Raw genomic sequence first — 6,544 nt, forward strand, 5'->3', positions numbered from 1 at the left:
ATTTCTGGAGATTTCCAGCTTCTTCATCTTCGGAGCATGCGCATTCAGACTTTTATGTGGAGAGAAGAAGAAGCGGGACTTTTTTCTAATCGTTTCTACTCTTTACTGAAGACGCCTGCAGACTCGACTCTGCAGCTGCATGACTTGGTCGCGTAGCTCCAGTTTGTAGCGTTCAGGTAGGTAAATCGTGTTTGTGAGCTTCGTAAAACGTGTTGTTTACACTTTATCAGCGGTATCGATGCTCCTGTTTGCACTGTACATACTGTAGTTTGGTTTTAGACGAGTTATTACTGACATCTTTATGCTCAACGTGACCACAGACAAGTTCAGTGTTCAAAACTTTCCCCAGAAACGACAAAAATGTAATGTTTGCTGAAAATCAAACCCTTTCATCGGATCTGAAACCACACGCTCTACCTCGTTTTTGTACAGGGGCTTCCAGAGGAAAACAAATGGATGCAGAAAGAAAATGATGAGGCAAACAGACTAACCTGAAACTGCACTTTTTTTATGTACGGTGGCCAAGACGGTCCAAATTTCATATCATTTAGCGTCCTTCAGCGGGTTTACAGCAGATTAGAGTTTTATCAAGCAGATTTATCCAAAGTCAACATTTTAGCTAAAACTATTTTAGCACCTATGTTTAGCCAACATCGGCGTCAACATGGGCTATGTGAAGGCTACATTAAACGCAACTTTATGGTATAATAGACAAGCTAGCCAGTGTTATGAAAAAGTTATATGTTGAACGCGACTTTACAAAGCTGTAGTATTCACTGATTGGAGGAATGCTAAAATTAGCATTTTAGCTAAAATTAGCACTTTAGCTAAAATGGTTTTTTGTTGACGTATCATGGACAACCTAAACAGTTATATGAAAAAATATAAGATGAAGGCTACATTGAACGTGACTTTATTGGCTACATTGAAATTAGCATTTTAGCTATCGTATCATGGACAAACTAAAGTTTTATTTAAAAAAGTTATATGTTGAAGGCTATGTTGAACGTGACAAAATATCCCATCCAATCATATTTGTTTCTTAAGTCACTTGCACATCAGATTAAAACTACAACAATAAATGGTTTCCTGGAGGATAGTGTTGCTGCACATAGTTGAAAGTGGGAGTTTACTGATTGTTTTGAGCCTTGATGAAACTCCTACAGTTCCTGGAGGTTTTCCATTGTGGTGGCAGCAAATCAAAGTCCCGGTTGGAGAATTAGAGCAGGCCGAGAGGGAACGCATTCCTCTGTTCATGTGGAGCACATGCGGGTCTTTACTTTGGTGGCAACCATAACTGAGGTCTCAAAAACTATGGTACAGCATTAGGGCCAAAATGAAGAATATTGCACACCCAGCAGTGGCTACATGATATCGAAGGAGGCTACATTCATTGTGAAGCTAGCTACTGTAACTGAGCGGCCAGCGCTGGCAAACGAGAGCGAGTCTTTACTTGGTTTAGCTTTGGAGGTGCTGGTGACCAGCATGCCTAGTCTGGTCACGCACTGGATTACCTGCTTCCTCTGGTGGCTGTTAGCACAGATAGGCTAGCACAGGGGTGGGCAATCCTGGTCCTGGAGGGCCGGTGTCCTGCAACTCTTAATGTCCCCCTGGTCCAACACACTTGAATCAAACAGCTGAATCACCTCCTCAGTGCAGTCAGGTTCTCCAGAGTCCTGCTAACGACTTCACTATTTTACTCAGGTGTGTTGAAGAGGAGATGCATCTAAAAGTTGCAGGAGACCGGCCCTCCAGGCCTGGAGTTGCCCACCCCTGGGCTAGCATTAGCCTCAGAGAGGCTAGAGCAGGGCAGCCCAAAGTGGGTCCTGGAGGGCCGGCATCCAGGATGTTTTAGTTCTCTGCTTGGTTTAACACACCTGGATCATATAGGAAGGCCTAAGAGGAACAATTACTTGCTGAAAAGGTTGTTACCACCACCAGGGAGAGAATAAAACGTGCAGGATGCCGGAGCTAGAGGACCGACTTTGGGCACCCCTGGGCTAGAGGATGGTTGGGATACAATTTCTGTAAGTGTCAGAGGTTAGATGCATCGACATGTTCTTTTGAATGGATTTACTGTAATCCAGTGCGACACCAAGCATTAAAATACTGTATAAACATAAAATTTTACTGAAATTGGCTTTTAATTGCAGCTTCCGATTGGGTGATTCCACCAGAGTTCTCACTACCTTGACCATCTTAAATTTGCTCTAGTATATAAACACTATGACTCTTCAAACTTGGACTTGATTATTCTTCACCAAAAGCAGAATATTTAAAAAACAACTTTAATTTTAATAAACTCACACAGTCATGATTTGTGCTTCCTCCTCTTTCTGTAATGCCGCCTCACCTGAAAAGGCAAAACAGTGAGTCTATGCAGCAAAGCTCAGAGCCGCCAGGCCTTTTCAATGATTTCACCACCTCAACCTGAGCTTCAGCTGACTCAGAATAACTGCCTTTCACCCAATAATCCAATAATCTCTGATTCTGATTATATATTATTGACAGTAATTACCGGTGCTGCTTGTGTGAATGTGAGGAATGTTTATAAGCTCTAGATCAGCGGTTCTTAACCTTGTTTGGGGTACCGAACCCCCCAGTTTCATATGCGCATTCACCGAACCCTTCTTATCCCCCCCATCCCGGCCAACACACAAAATACTTTGCGGTATTCTGATTTAGTACTGTAATTATATTAGCTGTGTTACCACCCCCACGCCACTAGAGGCAGTAACAACCCCGAAAAGATGCGACTAAGGAGCAGATTTAGACTATAGAATTTGGTAAAAACTGTGAGTTTTGCTGAAGTAAATAAAGACACAAGTTCAAATCCATGCTGAGTGGAGCTCCTTCAATCAGGGCTCCTCCGCAGCTCTGATTGGCTCAGCAATGTAACGTGATCCTCTGATTGGCTAAGCAATGTAACGTGATCCTCTGATTGGCTCAGCAATGTAACGTGATCCTCTGATTGGCTAAGCAATGTAACGTGATCCTCTGATTGGCTAAGCAATGTAACGTGATCCTCTGATTGGCTAAGCAATGTAACGTGATCCTCTGATTGGCTCAGCAATGTAACGTGATCCTCTGATTGGCTCAGCAATGTAACGTGATCCTCTGATTGGCTCAGCAATGTAACGTGATCCTCTGATTGGCTCAGCAATGTAACGTGGTCCTCTGATTGGCTAAGCAATGTAACGTGATCCTCTGATTGGCTAAGCAATGTAACGTGATCCTCTGATTGGCTCAGCAATGTAACGTGATCCTCTGATTGGCTCAGCAATGTAACGTGATCCTCTGATTGGCTCAGCAATGTAACGTGGTCCTCTGATTGGCTCAGCAATGTAACGTGATCCTCTGCAGCAAGTGATGGCAAAGCGCCGCGTCATCACGACTTTACACAAGTGTGTCTTTACCTCCTGCAGAGGCTCCGCCGAACCCCTGGGGTTCGATCTAACCCAGGTTAAGAACCACTGATCTAGATGCTTCGTTTTGTTCTGCATCCAGCGGACATGTTTGTTTTTAACCTCATGATCCATGAAACCAGTGCAGCTGCTGCAATCTGATTGGTCAAGAGGACGAGCTGTCTTCCAATTGGCTGATCTGTTAACGGATATCAGTGTAATTTCATGCAGTTTTTCGCTCATAGGAGCAGTTCCCTCAGTTCCCTCAGTTCCCTGAGTTCCCTCAGTTCCCTCAGTTCCCTCAGTTCCCTCAGTTCCCTCAGTTCCCTCAGTTCCTTCAGTTCCCTCAGTTCCCTGAGTTCCCTCAGTTCCCTCAGTTCCCTGAGTTCCCTCAGTTCCCTCAGTTCCCTCAGTTCCCTCAGTTCCCTCAGTTCCCTCAGTTCCCTCAGTTCCCTCAGTTCCCTCAGTTCCCTCAGTTCCCTCAGTTCCCTCAGTTCCCTCAGTTCCCTCAGTTCCCTCAGTTCCCTCAGTTCCCTGAGTTCCCTCAGTTCCCTCAGTTCCCTCAGTTCCCTCAGTTCCCTCAGTTCCCTCAGTTCCCTCAGTTCCCTCAGTTCCCTCAGTTCCTTCAGTTCCTTCAGTTCCCTCAGTTCCCTCAGTTCCTTCAGTTCCCTCAGTTCCCTCAGTTCCTTCAGTTCCCTCAGTTCCCTCAGTTCCTTCAGTTCCCTCAGTTCCCTCAGTTCCTTCAGTTCCCTCAGTTCCCTCAGTTCCCTCAGTTCCCTCAGTTCCCTCAGTTCCCTCAGTTCCCTCAGTTCCCTCAGTTCCCTCAGTTCCCTCAGTTCCCTCAGTTCCCTCAGTTCCCTCAGTTCCCTCAGTTCCTTCAGTTCCTTCAGTTCCCTCAGTTCCCTCAGTTCCCTCTCCACAGCTGTTAACCTGCTGAAAGACGACTCCGAATGGAAAATATCTCCGTTTTGTTTTTTATTCAGATTATTCTTCTTGATTCTGTCTCAGCTGCCGTATATAAACCTGCCATCAAAGGACAAACTTTTTATTTAAAGAGGAACCAAACCTCCACACTCACATTTCCCCGAAGGCGATGAAAATGTTTTCTTTTAAGCTTCGGCTTGAAGAATAAAAATGACCCAACAGGCGTCACCATATGAGGAAAAATGCAGAATGTTATGTCCAGAGGGCAAAACTAAAATCTAAAAATGTCTGAACTACATCATGTGAAGGGGATCCGTGTTCTCTGGTTGCTCTTCGCTCTGATGAAGATGTTTTTATTCCATGTTTCAGTCACACTTCGACCTCCTGAGCAGCTTCAGGTCGTAAAGCTGGACGTTTCCGGTTCGGTTCCTCTTTAAACCCCCCGGTGAGAACAGAGCCTGTTTGTGTCACTGCTGCATGAACCTGGACACCTGAACAGGTGCGTCTGTGTGTGAACCAAACCCAGTCAAAGCATGTTGCTGTACATTAGACCAACATCTATACTCTTCTGTAAAAACATGAATATTTTTGCTTCTATCTGTCGACCAAACGGGGCTAAACTGTAAACACTGTTTGTTTTGTGTTTGATGAGTAAAAATGTGCATTTCTTTTAAAATCTGAAGAACGACACGCATATAAGTGGCAGTGTAACAGTGTGAGCTGTTACATGTGTATCTCTGCATGTATTATTTACCTTCTGTTGGTCATATCAGATGAAATAAAAGGAGCAGAAGGTTTGAATCCTGCAGGATGTTTCAGGTGTAAAAGTAAAGATCAGTTGATAGAAATCACCTGTTTTGCTTCTCGGGTTCTTTAAACACCATCAGTTCAGTTTATTCACATCCAAAACCAATTATTATTGTTCTTTTCCATGAAATCACATACAGTCAGAGCCAAACAGAAGCTGCATCAATGTTACAAAAGTAGCAAAATGAGCAATAATGGTAATTATAATAATTCAGTGGTGTGAAAAAATGTTTGCGCCGTTCCTGATTCCTTTTTTTTTTAATGTCTTTGTTACACTGAAGCGTTTCAGGTCATTAAACCAATTTAAATACGAGTCAAATTCAACACCAGTAAACACAAAATGCACAAAAGAAATATTTCCTGATTTAGCATCTTGGAATTGGGCCTCTGTTTCTTTAAGAAACTCCTGCTCTTTCTGAAGCTCCGCCTCCAGGAAGTCATCCCAACATGGCTCCTCTATTAACCCTTTAACGTTTTTACAGCGTTGCACTGAGTAGGAGCTCCTATTACGAGCTCAGCAGATGTTTGCTAATTGCTGCTGGCTAGTCTGAAGGAGCTGAGTGGGGGAGGAGCTTCGCCTCGAAGGCGGGGCTAGGTCCACCAGAGCTGAATGGTTGCCATGGAGATTAAAGGATTTCTCAAATGTGTGTGAAAGAATCATGGCAACACTCCGGGTTTGTTTTCGATCAGTGATGGAAAAATAAAAAATGTAATTTTTTCCATAATGCTGTCAAAGATTAACAGCAATAAGTTGGTTATATGGTTGGTTATACGAGGAAAAACAAAGCTTTATTTTCCATTCATTTATAAATGAGTTTCAATCTAAATATTTAGTTAGAGACCTAAATAGTTATGCAAATATTTCACCTGTCAAAATGTTCAGATATTTAGACCTAATTATTTAGTTCACCAATTAAAATTTCACCAACATTTAGCTTCAAGCTAAATATTTAGCTTCGGACTTATTTAGTTTGAGGCTAAACAATTGGCTTGCTAGTTAAATATTTAGTTGGAAACATTGACATTAATAAATTAAATAATTATGTGATTATATAAAGGTTTGCAAGACACAGCTGTGGTTTTGATCGTCCACTTCTGGTGATCAGAAAGAGAATTAGCATGTCAGCTAAATGTTTAGCTTCAAACTAAATATTTAGACTTCCAAACAAGTGATTTATTTTTTTCTACTAAGAGAAAAATTATCCATAGCTGCCAACGTTCAAATAAATTCATCAAAGCCCGAGCTCTCCGTCTCAGATACGTTAGTGGCATATTTCCAGAAAACCAAACGCAACATGTCAGCAGACGTGCCAGCTGTCACGCACGGTGGTGGAACTATGGTGATTGGGGATTTGGGGTTTCTCTGTGACCTTTTGTGTTTTTGCTGCTGAAATTGGTTCAGGACTTGG

Source organism: Poecilia reticulata, chromosome 4, assembly GCF_904066995.2.
Source record: "Poecilia reticulata chromosome 4, P_reticulata-male-v2, whole genome shotgun sequence".
Classification (NCBI taxonomy): Eukaryota; Metazoa; Chordata; class Actinopteri; order Cyprinodontiformes; family Poeciliidae; genus Poecilia; species Poecilia reticulata.